The sequence below is a fragment of the Eleutherodactylus coqui genome, chromosome 1 (assembly GCF_035609145.1).
Source record: "Eleutherodactylus coqui strain aEleCoq1 chromosome 1, aEleCoq1.hap1, whole genome shotgun sequence".
NCBI classification, from domain to species: Eukaryota; Metazoa; Chordata; class Amphibia; order Anura; family Eleutherodactylidae; genus Eleutherodactylus; species Eleutherodactylus coqui.
The window spans coordinates 214,303,737-214,324,607 of NC_089837.1; the positions used below are offsets into that span (position 1 = coordinate 214,303,737).

The following is a 20,871-nucleotide window of genomic DNA, read 5'->3' on the forward strand; positions in this document are numbered from 1 at the left end:
TTTTCATGCGCCTATTCTGCGTTAAAAAACCACGCTCCTGTGATCGAGGTCTCAGTTTCATCCAGCATAAAGACCATCATTGGCTCGTTCATTTAGGCTGGGTTCCAACACTTCTGCTTCAGTGTTTCCCATAGGAATGTGAATGAGAACTGCACGATTTTCAACGATGATTTGCCGACTGCATGAGCGCAAACGAGCTGGTGACGATGTCACTCGTGCATACGATTTAGTGTAAAAGGAGTGTCAGTTCAGAGTTCAGCTTCCACGCATTGGATGGAATGGTTATATCACCATATCACACTATACGTATCACCAGCATTCCCCTCCGTTAGCCTCCTATATGTCCCAGCCGTATGATCCTAGACCAGGAGCAATCCCAACGGTGGGAATCTGGGGTGCCCTCCCGTCCTGCTCTAGAGCTGGCATGTGCCACCTTGCAGCTGATTGCTGGGAGGAGAGTGGTGCCCATGGGGTGTGAGCTGCACTGCACTAGGAGGAGGAGAGAAGGAAGGAAGAACTGTGGGAGGAGGCGGTGGACGGTGCTGCTGCCAGATGCTGCCTTGTATTGTTGATCTGCTGCTGTGATCTCGGGATCTACTGCTGTGGGATCTTCCTGGAAGCCCATTACAATGTGACAGGGCTGCTGCAGTGTGGAGCCCCTCGTGTGCAGAGACTGAGGCATCTTCTGCGGCACAAGCCTGGCACAGCTGAGGTGGGTAGCGGCCGTGTACACGGCTCCGTGCGGGGGGCTGCAGACACATCTGCTCTGCCATGTTCTAACCACGCCTTGCATGCTACTGGTGTGACCGCTGCCACAGCTGCCAGCTGGTCCCTGCAGACTCCGGGAGGGGACTGGCAGGTGGGCGGGGCTTCTGGCAGCGGAGATCAGCGGCAATCTGTGGCTGAGCAGGGTTCATATGACAATGTAATAGAGTATGGACGGAGGGTCTGGCATGGGCTCCCCTTATGTCACCTGTGCCCCATTCGGATCCCTGCACCCAGTGTTTCACTAGCTTCCTTCTTGTCCCCCATCTGTACTTTGGCTGAACATGCCATACTTTAGGGTAGATTCACATACACAATAAAGCATATCATTTATATGGCTAGAATCGGAAATTGCGTTAAAAGAACAGATTGGACTTGTTTGATACAAATGTGATTCGTTTTTATCACATGTAACCATAGTAACTTCAAAAAAAAGTGTGCAGAACCCATCATGCATTTTTTTTAACATTGGATTCAAAATGAATGGATAAGAAGTCCAATTTCTGAAGACTGAAAAAACCCCACCGGTGTAAATATATCCCAAGGCCGGCCTCACACGAGCGTATGCATATTCGTGCATGCATGAGCGCTGCATATTGGCTGAACAAGTGTTGCTTTTTTTGCGTACACATTGGCATATCTTTCGTTGGTTTTTATGTGTGCATATGTCTTGAATGAAATACGCACCCAGAGGCGTAACATGAAGTGCCTGGGCCCCAATAAAAAACCTATAACAGGGCCCCCAACTATAATACTTTATTCATAGTACTGGGCTCCCTATATGGAGAAGAGAGGCCTTATGGGCCCCCCAAGGCTCCTGGGCCCGGGTGCAACCGCATCCCCTGCATCCCCTATAGTTACAACATCACCGATGCTCCCAGCTATTGAAATGGTTAATTAGTCTAATGAGTTATTTTCCTTCACAATAACGCAGTATATCACGCATCTCATAGCGCATTACGAGCACATTTGCGCATCCTCATTGACTTTCGATGCGCAAATGTGCAGGAAAATGGAGCATGCTGTGTATTTTTTTGTGCGACTGAAATGCACTGGAAAAAATAAGCACATGTGAACGAACCCATTGAAATCAACTAATTATTCACTGTGTATTGCGCGTGGAAATACACCTCTGTGAAGCCAGCCTAAGGGGTTTGACAGATCAGCGTATAACGTAATACGATCACTCCTACACAGCGTATCTGCTCATGCACCATTTGTTTACACAAAGAGGGGGGCAGAGGCGTAACTTGAAGCAGTATATGGGCCCCAATACAAAATCCATAACAGGGCCCCAAACTAAAATGCTTTATTCATAGTACTGGGCTCCCTATATGGAGAAGAGAGGCCTTATGGGCTCCCTAAGGCTCCTGGGCCTGGGTGCAACCGCATCCCCTGCATCCTATATACCGTAGTTACGCCCCTGGAGGAGAGGAAGGAACATCCGACGTGGTTTAAAGGGCTAATTGGCCTAACAAGATGCTGGTGATTGCTGTGATGCGCTGCTTTTAGCGCATACCCGCATTGGCAGATTTGCGTGTTTACGCACCTCCCATAGACCTTTTTTGGGCTCTTTGGTGCTCAAACATGCACAAGATCGGGCAGGTGCTATTTTTTTGCACTTGCGAAAACAATGGGTGCAAATAAAAGATGTCAGAATGAACCCATTGAAATCAATAGGTTCTATTCTCAGCTATATGTACGTGGGAACATCCCGTGTGCATAATCGCGCTGTATCATGCTGATCTGTTTAAGCCCTAAAGAGTATTTACACGGCGATTTTCATGTGCGGTTTTCGTGCATTGTGAGATGCACAGAAGTTGCACGTTACAAGAACACATTGCTTTCAACGGCGTAATTTACATGAGCAATTTTTCTCTCTCGGACCGAGAATCAAAGAAAAGAAAATCTCAGCATGTCCTATTTTGGGGCAATCTAATGCGAGTGAGATACGTTTTTTTGAGATTTTTATTACTTTTGAAACAACATGTGATTTTTACGCTTGGGAAAATCACATGTGCAGCAATGTGATGCAATAATTTTTATCGCAAAAAAACACATCACGCTGGCAGGCAAAATCGCAGGTTTGTAAGTGCGATAGCGGTCCAAGTTTCAAGAATGAATCCAATTGTAGCAATGTTCCTAATGTGGCAATCACTTACTGTATCACCGGGCCTTTTTGCAACAAATAGAACGGTCTGCCCTGATTTCCAGACTAGTTAACTAATAACTAATGGTTCAACATTTGTGACACAATGTGAGTTCTTTCTGTGTTTGCTCACTTTCCCTCTTTGGAAATGGGATGCGTGCCAACCTTGCCCCCTCTAACAATGGTTTACAGGCTGCAGAAGACATAATAACAGTCTTACACAAACTGCTGCTCCTCCTGTTGTTGACAGCAGATTGCCAGATGATCCCCACGCAGCATCAGAGCGCATTGCATAGTATGGACACAACATGTAATCACATGTGGCTGGCATCAGTGATGTAACTCAGGGAATAGCAGACATATTTTCATCATACGATCTATAGCTAGCACGTGATCGTGTTTATGTCAGAAGCAAGAGACATTCCTAAAACCTTTACCTTTTACATAAGGAGTACAATGTCCAGAAAAGTACAGCTGCCCCAAGACATTAGCTTCTTCTTTTGAGATGCACTGACTGTCTGCAGTAATGTACATCGGGTTTACCTGAAGGCTGGCACCATGGGAAATATGACAGGTTCAGGCATGCTGGACTTTGTATTGTTTCCAATGGACATGAGTGCCACCTGGACCCTACTTTAGAGACATATTGAGGAAATTAGGCATAACATCTGTTGGCCAACAGCTGGCTAGTGCTTATGAGTTTGTCTAGATCAGGAATGTCCAACCGACAGGCTGCATGCTGGCCAGGATGGCTATGAATGTAGCCCACAGGGACAGATTAACCTTTTACTGCACCTCGGTGGGCTGACCACTCTGTAAGTCGGCCACTGCAGTTTATTATACACAGGGCTAGTGATACCTACATGCGGCCAGCCTTGTGTATAAGAACCACAGCAGCCTGCCTGACCAACTATTACTCTGTGATGAACAGAGGTGCGCAGGACAGCAGAATTAGGTGCCAATAAAAAAAAAAAAATCCAAAAAAATGTGTCCTTTATTATTTCACAGTCCTTGTCGAGTTTCTGGATGCAGTTGAAGCGTTGCTGTAATTTTTATGACTGTGAAGTAATAAAGGACACATCCTTTTGGGTGTATTTTTTTATTGGCACCTAATTCTGCTGTCCTGCGCACCTTTGTTCATCATGGACTTCATTTGGGCTGGAATCCTGCCCATAGCAGGACGCGCAGGTTTAATCGCTTCCCTGGACACTGATGGTGGTTGGTGAGGAGTGCTGCTAACAAAATAACTGTTACTCTTTGTGACTGTGAAGAAATACGGAGACACTGGCACACAAGGGAGAGTTGGTCGGGGGTGGGCACTTACAGCTCAGCCACTGCTGCTGCTCCCTCAAGTTGTAGGAGAATCACTGTGATGGGGAAAGTCAACAGGGAGCCATGCTGGCTAAGTCTTAGCAGGCGAGCCCCCTCATTGTTTTAGGGCTTAGTAGTTCCGCATCCAGACTGTAGTGATCATACGCTGCCCTGGAGGTGTTGGGACATACTCAGCGGAGCAGTGGTGAGCTGCCTGATGCCAATGTTAGCTGCACTTCTTCCTACCCCCTTTCTAATTCTCTGTTGGTCGGCAGCTAGGCCAGTGCTGAGTGCCTAAGGGAGTCTATGTGAGTTAGGCCTCATACTCACAGCCATTGTTGGACTCCGCCAGCGGAATATCACGGCAGAGTCCGACACGGCGCCCCCCCAAAGATACTTACATCTCCGTATCCGCCGCGAGAGTCCCGTCTGGCAAGCTGGCGCGCATGCACAGTGTAGTGCATGACGAGCTGGCAGTGGGCGGCAACGCATACTCCCGTGATACTTCCGCTGTGCTCACAGCAGAAGTATCCCGGGACAGATGGCTTCTATTGACTACAATGGAAGCCGGCTACGCGCATTTCCACAAAAGATAGAACATGTCGTGATTTCTTTCACACTGTGGAAATCCGCTGTAGAATTCCGCAGAATGAGCATTGGAGGGCATAAAGCTATTAGGTTCAATAGAGCGGAATACCGACACAGATTTCCACTGTGGGAAACGCGGCAGAAATCTGTCCGTGGGCATTTGCCCTTAATAAGTGGGCAGCCCAGTGCAGAAAGTACTTAGTTGACTAGCCAGGTCAGCCATCCCAGCTGCATTAACTTAGAACTCATCAGTTCAGTAGTGCTTCTGCTGTGTCTTAGTGGCTATTCAGCTCACTGAAATGGAACGACTAGCGACTACTGAGTGACTTCTCAATCAGTACCCTGTCGGAAGGCTGTACGTACACGGGCCGACAATTGCCTGAATGATTATATAGATGACTATTGGCCCGTGTAGAGGGACCCTAACCAAAGCCTGTTTATCTCATCACATAAACAATAGAGCTTGAACATAAGTAATGATCTACTGATGTGGAGACAACCTTTGTAATTTTTTTGGTTAGCAAAAAGTTTATTGATTTTATAATGGTCATAACAAATCAATCAAGACTTACAACATAACAGTCATGTACAAAGTCATGACGCAGCAAGAACTGAAGAAATAAATCAAGACTTACATTGTCTGAATCAGCTTCTTGTATAGTTAAGGAAATAAAATACTTATTTTCCACTTCTTTAGAAACTGTAACCCCCTACTAAAATTAATTTGTATAAACAAAGGAAGACCATAAACGGAAGTAATGAATAGGGGGGGCAAAGAAGATAGGAAGAACACATAAGGAATGTCTGGAGGGAAGAAAGGATTAAGGGTGCGTTCACACGAACGTATATCGGCTCGGTTTTCACACCGAGCCGATATACGTTGTCCTCATGTGCAGGGGGGGGAGGCTGGAAGAGCCCAGGAGCAGGAACTGAGCTCCCGCCCCCTCTCTGCCTCCTCTCCGCCCCTCTGCACTATTTGCAATGAGAGGAGGTGGGACGGGGGCGGGGCTAAGGTTTCCGAATTAGCCCTGCCCCCGTACCGCCTCTCCCCATTGCAAATAGTGCAGAGGGGTGGAGAGGAGGCAGAGAGGGGGCGGGAGCTCAGTTCCTGCTCCTGGGCTCTTCCAGCCTCCCCCCCTGCACATGAGAACAACGTATATCGGCTCGGCATGAAAACCGAGCCGATATACGTTCGTGTGAATGAACCCTAAGGCTGTGATATGGCTTATCATGCTAGTAAATTTGAGATGTGAAATTAATATGAACTTCTTCTATTGACCTGGTCGGAACTCGTGCTCCTCATAAATCCATTGGGGAAGTAGATGAGATGCTTGATGGTATACTGGATTGTCCTGGAAGGGACAAAGCTCTGGCTGTTGGGTTCCATAGATGCATGGACTGTGAATAATGATACCAGGACAATCAAGTTTTTTCATACAACACTTAACGATCCATAAGGATAGCTGACAACTTCTCATTGACCGTGGGCCAAGATAATTTTGTCTTCACAAAGTCAATAGTAACTGAGGTTTTCCTCCAGGAGTGAATGATTGCAATACGCTCAGCCAGGAAACAATAGGATATCCATTTAGTTGTGTATCTGGGGATGTTAGGGATTCATTTGAGCAATAGAGCTTCCCAAGGCGATAAATTCGTAGTAGAGAATTTTAGAGCATATACCTGGAATCTACAAAGCCTTGGGCAAAAATGTGTAGGAAATAACCCTCACCTTCACATGCCTTGAAGCATAAGCCTGACATCCCCGGGAACATACTGGCTATTCTTCTTGGAACCAAATATCAACACATTAAACATTTGTAACCCGCCTCTGTAATAGCTACGTTAATAGAGAGTTTTGTGGTAGAGATGGCTATTTTTTGTCAGTCACAAATTGGCACTTCCTCGCCCACTTCTTCTTCCCACCTCTGCATATATGGGAGTTTATCTGAGGGTATTAAAAAGGGAGAGTACAACTTGGCAATGGTTCCAGGATTGTGCTGCATAGACCCTAATATTTTTTGACATGTGACCTTACTAAAAAATAACCTATAATAGAGGGATATGAAAAGATTAACATAGGAAACGGCAAGAGATTGAAACACTCATGTCTCCATCTGGGCATGTCTGGAATACTGTTGAATTGTTCTGCTGTTACACCTGTATTCCTTCTCAGTACTCTATGAGATTACTTACATAGAATTATTTAGTATGATGGCTACTCCCTAACATTACTAACATGAGCTTATTTTGGGTTATGAAATGAAAATATTTGTATTTAGTTTTTTCTGTATTTATCAGAGTGTATGTTCTTATGTTGTGTAAACTGCTGTGATATGACTTCTTCTTTGTTCCATATTCAATGTGCCATTGTTTGTCTAAAACCTTATTTTGTATCCCATGTATAGTAACATGTTTTGAAGTTCAAGTTTATATAATAATTTGAATGTCTAAGCCTTGTTCCAGATAAACATGTTGTTGATGAACAGTATTCCAATATCTGAAGGTCTTATGTGAAATTAAAGGGAACCTGTCACCACCTGTACGAACCATAAACTTAGTCATGGTGCTCATATGGTAGGTCCCAATGAGTCTAGGGGTGTATTTTTTATACTAACCCGGCTCCCTGTTTCCGTGTTGTCAGCCATGGAAGTTGGCACGTGGACAGTGCTGCGGACTCTTCTGTACAGACTGTGTGTCCATCCCATTGTGCTCATGGACCTCATAGGTGATGGCCGGTTCTCTCCTATAAATTTAGTTTATATCTTACTTACTTACCAGGGGCTACCCAGTGTCTCTAGCATCATCTTTTGGAACATGAAATGCAGATGTCATAACTATTATTTGCAAAGACCTCTTTTTGAAAACTACTCTTTATCATTTGCTTTGGAGCAGAAGGCAGATCTTACCCTATCTATACAGTTAATGATGGTGTCAAATACTAACAACAGAGCTTGGACAACCCCCAAATCTCTGTATCATTAGCTCCTAGATCTTGTATATTTTCATAGTGCCATTATTAATTATGATATGGGCTTTGATATGGATTGAAACCATGTTACCATGAGTAATCATTATCTCCTATGACATTACTGACCATCAGAACCTGATGCCAAACAGCACTATTCTCGGTGCCAATGGAGGCCACTTCTGTATAGGATCTTTCAAGTAATGTAAAAAGTCTTTGTACCCTTGGAGAACGCTCCAAAATTGTCTTCAAGTTGTCAGTAAATCTTTTTATCATATACTTGATATGTCTTTGCATTAAGCTTTGTGTAGAGGTTGCTTCCTCGACTGACTTTTAGACTTTCTGTTTCCCATTCTGTATTCCCAGGACATTCTAGATTAGTTGGAAAATATTAAATCTTAATCAACATCAGTAAAATCCTAATTGCTTCCTCCATATAAACAAATTTATTGTTGCTTGAGATCTTCAAACACAATAAATATGCATCTCATAATGGCATCTATCTAAGATTCTAGGGAGCCGGCACAGGAGCTTTGAAAATCAATCATGGCTGATTCACTTCAGGGTTATGGTTTATGACCTGTCAGTCAGTGGATACCCAGGCTGTAGACAGCAGGTTACATATGACTGGGAGTGGAAGCTGCCTTAATTAGCTCTGATTATGATGTTGATATGCACGTAGGTGAGATAACCCTTTAAATGACACAACATAAAATGTGATTTTCCTTTAAGGGTATGCCCAAATGTAGCGGAAAGCTGCAAATCTTCTGCAACAGAAAATCCCATGTCAAAATCCACAGCATTTCCGCATCAGAAACTCTGTCAAAATCCGGCCTATTAGCGCAAATTTTGACTAGGAATTAACTGCGCATCCACAGCTGATTTCAGCATCTGCAGCGTTCCCCTCACCTTGCAATACTTCATACTGGTAGCATACCCCATCAACCAGCAGCCAGTAGTCAGCTCAGCGCTGGTCAGGTAATGCTACTATCGCGTCACCTGACAACTGGCACTCACTAACGTCCACAGGGTTACAGGGTGTGCTGCCAGAGCGAAGTATTACAAGCTAAGGGGAGCACTGTAGATGCTGACATCAGCAGAAATGCTGCACATCTTGATATGGAATTTTCCGTTGTGGAAAATCTGCAGCATTTCCGCTACATGTGAACAAACCCTTATAGAAATAGAAAACAACCTTGCACATATCATCACTTGATATTTCTGTTTGATAATTTACTGATAGACACAAATACACTCATTATATAGAAGCTATGCTAGAGAACAATTCATAAGAGGCAATTTACGGTTGAGCCATTTATTTTGCATCATCCACGTTAAATCCTACTTATAAAATTGGACTCAAACATTTCATACAATTTCAGGGTCAAAATAATTCTTGAGGCGATATCTCTTTATCTTTTCATCTGTATTGTAAAAAGTTGTTGTTTGCTAAGAAATTCACTCGTGATATTTCCAATCTGAGCACGTGTCTCCGGCACTTCTGTGCATGCGCATTGTGTTGGAGAATTACACAAAAACTCTGCTTGTAACACATGGAGATTATGCAACAGATGTGTCACAGTTTCACTCACCATATCTGGACCCAGCCTAAACATGTAGGTAATCCACAGGAATTGTATTTCTGGGGGTTCCCTAATGCTAATAAAGCTGGGACCACTGGCTTTGTGGGTCAAGTAACACCCACTAGTTCTGTGTGCATACAGAATCCCTAAAAAGGCCTTATGTATCTCACCTAATGGTTGTCTGGAATGTCAAGATTTACTTACTGAACTTTCCTCTGAATACTGCAACAAGGTTAATAAGTTATGGTAGAGAAGTTATCAGAGGCTGAAATGTTTCCACCTCCCTAGTGGTGGCATTCCTTATTAACCCCTTAGTAACCAATCCTGTTTGTGCCTTAATGACCAAGCCAAATTTTGAATTTCCTGTGCCCTCCCCGTCTTCTGCGCGTGTGTCTAATGGGTGCATGTGCAGAACCTGGGGAAGGTCCTTGAAGGATGATCACACTGGGGTTCAAATGCGGTGTCCTCCCGTAAGAAATTTCATCTCCTCTCACCAATCGAATCGGTGAGGGGGGATGAAACTTCAACTTTTTAAAAAACGTTTATGTGATCGCCATTATCCAGTGGATAATGGCGATCACATGACCAGGAACTACATACCGCGGCCCCCCCTGTGAAATCTCCAGGCTCTCAGGATCAATGGAAAAATGGTATCTACAAAAGGAAGTGTGCTTTCTGGAGCCGGGAAACATGATCTGCAACTGGAACGCTTTTTTGGAAATGTCATGTTTTACATATTAAAATATAAACATAGACATCTTCATTTTAACTTCCATTTGTAACACAGTGCCAAATCCATCATACCAGATAGCAGTGGTGCCTAAAAAAAACCTTGACTTACAATTGGATCTGTTGTGGTTCCATCAGGGAATTTTAACAGCTAAAATAGGGTTAAACGCTGCTGTCTGTGTATTTCATGGACACGCCAGGGCTTAACAAGAAAGAACAGAAATGAGAGATAAGTAAAGGCCCTTCTACACTACTTGATATTTTTGCAAGATCAGGCCTTGTTCTGCTCCATTTATATGGAGTGATTATGCCCAAATGATCATTAGTATGATTGTCCAGGCATACGCAGTTCTATTGATTCAGTCCTTTATTCTAAACAATTTTGCATGTATACTTATTAAAATAAAGGTTTCTACCCCAGATATTTCAGGACAAATATTAGTGCCACCTGAATTTTCAACTGAAAAGCCTTTCTGTGTCCGTGTCACCTCAGTAAATGTTCTAACGTGGACCCACCTACTCAGTCTTGCTTTCCTGTAGTACCACTTTCTCATTTGCTTAGTTAGGCCTCCTGTCCACGGGCGAGTTGTCATTGTGAGATCCGCGACAATAAATCGCCCACGGACCTTGCATGACACGCTCTCCATAGGCTAACTATGGAAAGCGCAGCCCGACGTCATAGCGATTCTCTGCTCATGGGATTCAAATCGCGGCATGCCGTGATTCTCCGCAGTAGGTCTATCTATTAGATTTTCTCATTGCGGAGAACTGTCAGTGCTCTCCCCTCCTCCCCCGTGGTGGAATATCGCTAGCGATATTCCGCCTCGGCCGTGGACAGGCAGCTTAACTTTTCTAACAGCAGAGAAGTTGCAGCAACTTCAGAAGGAGCCACTTACCTCCCCAGCGATCCCAGTGGAGTAGAGACAGGAATAAAACTGAGTATGGCTGGGTGGAAAGCGGATGGACCCCATTACAGTCAATGGGGTCTGTCCGAACTGTTCAAGAAATGCAAGAAATGCAAGTCTTAAATTGGGATTGGCATAAAAGAGCTATTGGTGCTAGACTCTCTCAAAGTGAGCAGTAGTACCATGTAATATGGTGATCAGATGTTCACGAACCATGCAGTTATCTGCTCTTACTTTACTGTTTTAAAAGGTAGGAGCTCATTGTTAAATGTTATTTTATAGTATTGATGAACTTTATTAGGGATGATGTAATTTAAAAAATTTTGGTATTGTTTTTTTTTAACACTCATTCACTCTTGGCCATATTGTGCAATTTAAAGTTGGTTTACTGGTTATAGATTGTGAGTGGGTCTTTAGAATATTTTCCTTGGGAGGTCTGGCCCCTTGTGGGAAAGTGCTTTATAATTGGGAAACTAGGATGAACACTTATAAACTGCCCATTTGATGAAGTTCAAATGCCCATGTCTGGTAATATGGAAACAGGTCATTTCTGTTCTTTTCTACGAACACACAGAATTCTGTTGTATATATCACTAACACTCTGTTAATATGTAGAAATGTCCCTTTAAGCAAATATGACCTATTCAAAAGAACATTTGCTATATCCTGTATAGAGAAACTGTTACACAAGCACAAAATTTGGCAGGAATGGTAGAATGTTGTAAGGGTCATCGATAGTGCAACGGAGTCTGAGTTCAGTTCCCGAATACTGCTTTTTCTTAAATATTTCCCTGTAGATAAAGAGGAGGCCGGAAACAGTCTGTTGTTTTTTTTAAGTAGTAGGAAATGTGTACATGACATTTTTAGGGATTCTTCATGAGTGACTCGCGATAATGGGTATTATAGTGTAATACTATAATAGCTGTGTGTTTGAAATTTCCTGGCCACCGCTGTGTAATACTGCCAAGCACAAGAATAGAGCTGGAGCTGTAATTTGACAGCAATATGCTGAAACTACTGGTCCTGTTCTGTGATCTCCTTGTGTTCAGAAATCACTGATTATAATCATCCGCATTATCAAGCATTATTGTAAGAGATCTATATGTAGAAATTGCCCCAATCTATGTTCAGGGAACTTTCAACACATGCAAAGAGAAAGCACATATCAGAGCTCCAGCAGGGAATCATTATACGTGGATGGACGTCCAACCATGGATGGATGTTTCCCCTTGACACCAAATAACACCATTGCCTGTTTACATCTCCGGAGTGAAATAGAATGTACTTAAGGCTCCTTCTATATGAAGCGAATGCTGACAGAGTTCGCTTGTTCAGACGTTCAACCTGTTTATACAGGCACATACATCATTTGCAATTTCTTTAAGAATTGCGTTTTCAAATCATTCAGTAGTTCGCATTCACTTTACAGTGAATGTGAATGATTGAACGATCGCTGTCGATACGCAACAATATGTGAACGAGCGAGCGATTACTTTTATGCCTACCTAAAATGAACGACAAACAAAAAGTGAACCACTTCTCGTTCCTCGTTCAATCGGTGACCGTGTTTACACTGTACGATTATCATTCAAATTTGCACGATCCAACAAATTTTGCTCTTTTACACTCTTTAAGTGTAAAAGAGCCTTTAGGAAGTGTTTATGTCTGAATTGTTGTTTGTGAAGTATTATTTTCTATTGTCTGATCCCACCCAATTTTTAGAAAAGCACCTCAAAAAGCTATAAGATTAGTTAGTTGCCTGCAGATTCTGTTCAGAATAATGGATCAAATAAGTAGGTATGTCAAAGTATATTTAGAGAATTAGTGTTGTTAAACTTTTTACTTAATCCCTATGTCAACTTGTCTTCAGATAGCTATATCTGAAAAAGTTCTGAGAACTATAGAAGCACTGTCAGCAAATAGTTCAGGTGCTGCTAATGGATTTCCGTCAACAGCAGGCAGTAGGTTCCGAAAAACTGAGCTGAATGCAAACATCCTGTCAGCCTGAACTTTCCTACTCTAAATAAATGTTAAATCTGTCAGCAACTTATGGTACAAAATAACAGATAGGCCTACTTACCTTTTATATTCCCTGTCTAGTGGTCTCCCGCCTTTCTCTGTTTATATCACTGCAGAGATGACGGCATTGGAAAATTAAAGTAAAGAGTTGTAAAACTGTGCTGGATTACGGTTTTCTCCAGCAGGCTTTGGGGTATTTTGTCGCTTTCCAAATTGTGTGGAAGCAGTATGCGCACACTGACCAAGTCAAACACAAGGTATGAATCTCATGTTAAAAATGGCTCTCCGTCCAGAAACAGCCAGACAGGGCCTTTTATTGTACAGACACACAATGGGCGTGCAACAGGTTACATCAGTAACATATAGGATTCTCATTTGTCGGATCATACAGAATCCCCCACCTCTCTGCCCACCTCTCTGCCCACCCTCTCTCACGTCCGCCATAGTATGGACTTTGTATTCTTTAGCATGCAGACAACCTTAAGGAATTCTGTGTAGTTGACAAGATGTGTTTAACTAGCTTGTGTTTGAAGAGTGGAAGGGGGCCTAGGTAAACACACAGGATATACACGACACTATGGCCCTTTAACTTCTTAGAAACTGGTTGAGCAACTTCGATGTATTTAGAGCAAATACATCACCCATCCATTGGCTAGCAAATACCATGATTAGATTGTGTGTGTCCTTTGAACTCCTCAGAGCTGAAAGTCATTACAATAGCAAAATACATTTGGGTTATATACAAATAGCGATAGACATTTTATACTAAATAATCATCATGTCTATCACAATCCCCCCTTAAAATGTCTATCCTCTAATTCTTTATCTAATTTTCACAGTCTTCTGCGCATGAGCCTATAACCGGAGCGCGTTGAAGGTTCGTTTTAGGGTCTTCAAGGGGGTGTAGGACTTGTCCACTCCTTCTGGGGATGCATCCAGCAAACTCATGATGGGAGCGGCTTTTCCAGCATCAGTTTCACAGGTCTCTCTGACACAGGGGATAACACAGCGGACTAGAACAGAAAAGGTAACCATCAGTTCACATACAACAGCGACGCCCGTCTGTGCCAGGATCCTTTACCACCCGCTCATCCATGGCGAGTGCTGGTCCCAAAAGTTAGCTCTTTTTAGTTAGTGCGGTCAGCTTCTTAATGGCAAGTGCGTCTTTACCCGCGGGTCACATGTCGTCTAGGATGTAGGTATGACAAGTCTCCCCTATCATCTTTCAGACACTCCCCTTTTTAGCTAAAGTCGTCTCTAAGGCCATTCTATTTTTAAAAAAGTCGTAGTCGAGGTAGGTTCTATTGGTCGACTAGTCCCTATAAGGCGTCTCTAGTATAATTTATAAACCACTGCTAATTATAATAAACATAATTAATCCAGTCAACATTTATTTACCCTAATGATCAGGAAAGTGGACTCGAATCTAGTTTTAACTTGGTCTCTAATTTTTAAAACTTGTCAGGTACCCCCCTTGGCTATCCCATGACGTCAATGTACACGTGTAGATCAAAACTACCACCAGGGGTCTCTCTTCTCGCTCTAGTATAATGTTACAATACTAGTAGCATGCACAGGTACGCACGGCGTGGGACTCCCTAATCTTCACCCACACCAATGTCCCTCCTGGAGATAGTCCTAATGGTGAACACGTCCAAGTCGCCTCACCCTTGCGTCAGGGTTTTCCCACTGCCCGTAAGTCCCTACTCCTAGGAGGGGGGGGATCCCTACCTCACCTCAGAGGGAGGCCATGGATTCCCTGGGCTCATTTCCGGGCATCCATACCCTCTATCTGTACAAGTTAACACCCCACAGGGTGTGCCCTCGCCGGAACCTAAGGTCTTCTGCACTATCCCTAGGCAAATGGGAATTCCACTGACAATCCATCTTAGGAGATCGGGGCAGGCGCAGTACTAGTACATTTCTCCTTTTTCTTTGGTAGCGCATGTGGTTGGCATTATCGGAACTGGCTCTTCATCTTTTTCAAACAAGGGAAACGTTGGTGTCTGACAGGATGTGGAGGAGCATAAGGGCTTTACTAAGGCACACTCCCCTGTCCAATTACCCTCCAGGCGGGTCCTCTACCTCATGTCTCCACAAAGCCAGTAAACGTCTCCTAAGGACTGGACCTGATTCTGCATCTATTCCCCTCCTATCATACTGTAGGAGGAGCAATACCCGTTGGTGAGTTCCCCAAAAATCTCCCTCCACCCTGCCTATTTGCCTGGCAGGTGTAGTTTCCAGGGTAGTCAGTAATACTCTCTCCGGTGCAAAACACTTAAGTAGTTATAGAGTATTCCTTCTTCCATTTCTCACGGACAGTGTAATTAGCGGAAATGTTCGTGAAGAGACTAATAAACCACTCTTCAGCATCTACAGGGAGATTTAGGGGGACCATCCCCGAGTGTAGTCGGGCACTACCGCACACGCAACAGTTAGACTTGTTGCTCCTGTTAGCATTGTACCTCATCAACTCCAACCAGAGATTCTGGTCAGAGTAGCCAGTCGCTACTGTCAAGGTGTCCTCAAAAGTAGGGTCGGCTATGATCATCATGTTCGTCAAGGTCTTTATCTTACGGCGGAGGGGGTTAATTATGGGCACGGGACTAAGTGAAGGCTTCCATTCGGCTGCATCTACCATACCCCTTATTTTAAACTTCCCTAAGGGATCTATCCTCCCGTACCGGTATGTCCCCAGACTATAAGTCTCCCCGTCCCCCGGGCTTGGATCTCCCATGGTTAATGTAAAAACCGCATTAAAACCAAGCAACATACTAAGTTCAGCCTTCCAATACCTGCTGTCCTTATTATTCTCAAGGAGGGTTATACGACTAATTAGGGATTTCCCGCTCCTATTTTTCTTATTTTAAGGCACTTCGCGGTTTATAGGACTAGTCTGTTCCTGCGTTCCATCCCACTAATCCCCAATAACGGCAGTCTTCTCCCCAGACGTTATCAGTGGCGCAAACATATTGTATTCCCCGGGTATATAAGTCATATAACCAGCTGGACTGAGCTAAATCTGGCCTGCGGTGGGATCTTGCGCCTAGACACGGGACCACAGTACAATAGTCGAAGGAATATGCGGCTACTTGAGCATTGGACGAGTTATACTAGAAGGTAACCATACCCCCATATTCTTCCGACTAAGGATTCCAGTTGCTACCTTCCTCTCTCACTAGCCCTAACCAGAGTAACGTCTTTGGCACAACTAAGACTGGTCTCCCGGATCTGAAGCTTTCTTACAGTATGAAGCGTTGATCCATGTAAGTCTTTCGGCTAGTTTCACAGCTGTGGCAGTAGTCAGAAGCACCTGGTAGGGGCCATCAAATCGGGGCTCAGGAGGGTGCTTCCTGGGGAACTTCTTGATGCACACCCAATCCCCAGGCTGCAAGATATGTGTCCCAGTGTCTGCCTCTGAGTCTGGAAGAGAACACCTGTGCATAGGCTTTGGTTAGTTCTTTAACAACGGAAATCACATACTCAGTCAACACATCAGATTGTAATTGTAACTACTGAGGATAGTAACGACCTAGTCTTGGGGCTAGCCCAAACAATCTCGTAGGGAGATAATGTATAATCCCCCCTGGGTTCATATCTAACACTGTATAAGGCTATTGGATGACAGTCTTTCCAAAGTGGCGTCATTTTTAAGTATCTTACTTTTAGCGTGCCACTACGTCTCTCCACCTTTCCACTACACTAAAGGTGGTACAGTATGTAAAAGGCCTGGGATACACCCAGAGCAGACATGACATGTTACATTCACCTGCGAAGTTTATACCTCTGTCTGACTCTGAATCACTTCTGGTACCCCATATTCACAGTTTACCTTGTTCATGAGCTTCTTTGCGGTTACCTACTTGTTTGCCTTGGTAACAGGGTCGGCCTCCAACCTGCAAAGACATCAACAACAACAAGCACGTAGTCATACTTCCCAACAAGTGGGAGCTGAACGTAGTCAATTTGCAATCCCTGAAATGGGTAGAGTGGTCCCGGCAAGTGTGGTGTGGCAAATTTACTTCTGCCCTGACTTACCCATGGCATAGATCATGCTAAACCGGACAAATGATGCAGCAGCTACAGAGAACCTAGAAGTCGCCCAACCTCTTTCAAGCGTCGTCGTCATTACTGCTTTACTAGGTGGGTCTTTCCGTCCATCAGCTGGGCCATCATGGGATACAGGAACTGTGGTGGGCAAGTGCTGTTGACTGTTCACCACACGCTGTCCTGTTTCTGCTGCTCCCATATTAGTCCATTTATTCTTTTCTTCCTTGCTGGCTTGTAACTGTAAAAGTCTTTAGCATATCAAAGTCCAAATTTTTGTCAATGTCCAAAGTTTTTTTACCACTGACTCATGCTGTCAGTATCTTTCTTCTTTCTTCCACGGCTTGAGGGCCGCTGCCTTTGCTGCGCTGTCAGCGAGGGTGTCGTCTCTCGCCTCTCCAGTGTAGGAATCGGTGCGAACTCTCAACTTTGTCAGGTAGAAGCAGGGCCTCCATGCGACTCTGTACCGTTGCACCATTCTCAATTGGTTGTCCTGCTGAGGTAAAAACTGTCTGGCCTTCCATATTGGGCCGTAATCATGAGCTATGCCAAATGCATACCAGGAGTCAGTGTAAAGGATTGCCGGTCTTACCTCTCGCCACTCTACACGCCTCAGTGAGGGCCTTCCATTCCGCTTATTGTACTGTGACATGCGGAGGCAGAGCTTCTGCTTCTAGGACATCTTGTTGTGTGACCACTGCATATCCGATGTGGAGTCATCAATCCTCACCCTGGTACCATCTGCAAAAAGCTCAACATATGCATTATCAACAGGGGTTCTGGTAACTGTTTGCATATCTGCAGTTTCTTACTGAATTAGTACTAAATAATCGTGCTGATGTTCTATTTCACATGGCTCGGAACCTTGTAGCACAAAATCATTTATTTATTTTTTTCAAACCCAATAGCTGATCTACAACACCTAGATCATCTATGACCCAGATCACCTATGCCTCCCCCCTTTTGAACCGCAATACTCAATGGAAAAAGAGTCATTGCGTTCAAACTAGTAAACCAAGAGGCATAAAAACAAGCACTTTGTAGGTCAAGGTGACATTGTATGCAGCGAAGTCTGAGCGAAAATCTCCTTAAAAAAAAATTTTTTTTTATTTCAGGTCGCAGTTAGCATTTTTTAACACAAGGGGGCGCCACACAATTCAAATTTTACGTCACCCAGTGTAATAGTATTTCAGGGTATGGCCAGCGTTTAGCTTTTACTCTCCTGTCGGAATATAATTATAGCTTCAGTGTAGACTGACACTAGAATATACAAAAGGCTTAAAGAAAAACTAAAGAATACGGATGACTTAACATCCTACTCTGGGCAATTCAGTCCCTCTTTCTTCACATAAAAAGTAAAATTACTTCACCAAATTGCATGAAAAAGTTTGCTGGGTGACTATAGGGAAATTATTCCATCTGTAGGAGCCTTCCATAACATCATCTGTCTGAGCATCCATTGGAGAAGCGGGCAGTGGAAAACAGAGCCCCTGGGAACATGAGAGAGCGTCCCCTGTCATGTATTCCCGGCCTCTGCCCCCCATGCATCAACTCCAATCTTCCATGCGCTATAAACCAGCTTAGTCATCTACTATGTCCCAAGCTGCATCTCCACAAAGGTTTGTTTCCCTGAACTTATCACACATCCAAAGTGGCCACATCTTGGAGCGTAACAAAGTCTGGTCAAACAAAACCTTACTTCAGACAATCATGATGTTAGCACTGGATACAGTGGCATTGGGAAATATAGGCTTCCCAAATGCAGCAAAATGGCCGCCAGAGGCAGAAAGGGGCGGGGCTACAAATCTCCCAAGTGAGGCAAAATGGCTGCCGGAGGAACGGGCGGGGCCAGGGGCAGCAGCACTCCCAGGTGAGGCAAAATGGCTGCTGAGTAGCAGCACTTCCAGGTGAGGCAAGATGGCTGCTGGAGGAGGAAGGGGCGGGGCCAGGTCCTGTCCCGGATGGGGAGGGACCGGAAGTAACATCACACACCCTGAAAGTGAGCACATGGGGGGAAGTAACTTCAGGGTGGGGGCAGGCCTCACTACATTTACTGCAGAGTCACACTATGTTGGATTGTAAACATTGCAAGCACGGCCGCCATTACAGGGAGGGGCCGCAGTCAACACAAAGACATTACATTGTTCATAAGCAATACACATACCCCCCTACATGCTTTCCCCTCTTCAATCTCTTAACTACATTATACCTCCTTCTAGCAATCTAAAAACACATTTCTTTCTGCTAGGCTTCCTGCTCATCTTCTGAAAACTTTCTACAACCTATCTTACCTGTCCATGACCTAACATTTCTTTCTGCAACTTTTCCTGGTCCTTCTCTTTGTATAACATTTCTACATGTTCAGTAAACTCTGCTGCCTTCAGCAACCAGATGACAAGCTCTCTGACCTTTGGCCTTGCTCACTTTGCTCAACTCTATGCTACCTGCTTATTCTAGCCTATTCGAAGTTTCTGCACACAGTACTGTTTCTCTTGTAAAATCTGCTTTCTTCAAATCCTTCCCATATAACCTCTTTCCCACTCAGATTACAATGCACATTAATTCTACAAAACACAGGGAACGACAAAGTAAACAGAAAGGGTTAATTGGAAAAAGCTTTCAGCTCACTCTTATCAGCAGCCCTCCCCCCAACAATAAACACTGCACATTCTTTCTATAATACCAGACAGACGGGATTACTGGAGAATACCCACAACGGCTCAAGGTATATATATATCTCATCCACCTTTATATCAACCCAAGGTATATATCTCATCTACCTTTATATCAACCCAAGGTCTACTAGCAATCCCGAAGAGCACTTCCTGTACACGTCTTAGACAGGACATTTAGCTATACACAGAGACTGACGATTATTTTCAATGACCAAAACCTCAATAATATTCTGGAGAAATCAGCCGTCACAACGCACGACTATACTTCATACGTATATACCTTTCCACATATGAGAACATAACACGCTCAATCATAAAGTTAAGTATACGTATCATAAATCTTCCTAACCTCACACTAGTTTTACCTAGGAGCACGTGTCACTGGCGTGTTCCCTCAGACTTAAACAGCCGAGTCCGCCCTCCCGACACATTAACCCTCACAGAATTTATCTCTTGGTCTTGTATACACAATTTTTAACCGTCTCAGACATAACAGCATACACAGCGTACAAAATACCCCTAGACAGGTAACGTGGTGATTTTCCCGAGTGGACAGAACTAGAGTTATTACCTGTCTTTCAGTGAAGGTCCAGTCTGGCTCAGGAACAGGCAGAAAAGCAGTCAGAACCCAGCTTTGACACAGGTAGATAAAGCAATCTTACCGTGTTCTGTAGATTTTCGGGCCCCTGAGTTCTGCGTGCCATCTGCCGATCTCTGTACGTTCCAGGCTGTGACCTCACAGATCCACTCGCTCACCCAGGGACTCCAATTGTGCTGGATTACGGTTTTCTCCAGCAGGCTTTGGGGTATTTTGTCGCTTTCCAAATTGTGTGGAAGCAGTATGCGCACACTGACCAAGTCAAACACAAGGTATGAATCTCATGTTAAAAATGGCTCTCCGTCCAGAAACAGCCAGACAGGGCCTTTTATTGTACAGACACACAATGGGCGTGCAACAGGTTACATCAGTAACATATAGGATTCTCATTTGTCGGATCATACAGAATCCCCCACCTCTCTGCCCACCTCTCTGCCCACCCTCTCTCACGTCCGCCATAGTATGGACTTTGTATTCTTTAGCATGCAGACAACCTTAAGGAATTCTGTGTAGTTGACAAGATGTGTTTAACTAGCT

The 20,871-nt window shown here is 44.1% G+C and overlaps 1 protein-coding gene across 3 annotated transcripts in view; it reads left to right on the top strand.

Annotated features, from left to right (window-relative positions):
• Positions 1–517: 517 nt before the first annotated feature.
• NCOA7 (nuclear receptor coactivator 7) overlaps positions 518–20,871 on the top strand; it is a 159,626-nt gene continuing 139,272 nt past the window's right edge. For all 3 annotated transcript variants that reach the window (XM_066605512.1, XM_066605511.1, XM_066605516.1), the window contains exon 1: positions 518–712. The gene's annotated coding sequence lies outside the window, so the exon portion shown is untranslated. The remainder of the gene's footprint in view (positions 713–20,871) is intronic.